Genomic DNA, 202 nt, shown 5'->3' on the forward strand with positions numbered 1-202 from the left:
TGAGCACTCCCCAGGTGAGCAGGCCCCAGGTGAGCAGGCCCCAGGTGAGCACCCCCCAGGGGAGCAGGCCCCAGGGGAGCACAGCCCAGGGGAGCACACTCCAGGAAAGCACAGCCCAGGGGAGCACTCCCCAGGTGAGCAGGCCCAGGCAAGAAGACCCCAGGTGCGCGCCTGCAGACAGCCCCGGGAGGTGGTTCCGAAA

The 202-nt window shown here is 69.8% G+C and overlaps 1 protein-coding gene across 1 annotated transcript in view; it reads left to right on the plus strand.

The window, feature by feature from the left end:
• The window catches only part of PRDM16 (PR domain containing 16), an 82,425-nt gene that overhangs the window by 53,722 nt on the left and 28,501 nt on the right, over positions 1-202 (plus strand). The gene's annotated exons all lie outside the window — the stretch shown is intronic.

Source organism: Myotis brandtii, unplaced genomic scaffold, assembly GCF_000412655.1.
Source record: "Myotis brandtii unplaced genomic scaffold, ASM41265v1 scaffold434, whole genome shotgun sequence".
NCBI classification, from domain to species: domain Eukaryota; kingdom Metazoa; phylum Chordata; class Mammalia; order Chiroptera; family Vespertilionidae; genus Myotis; species Myotis brandtii.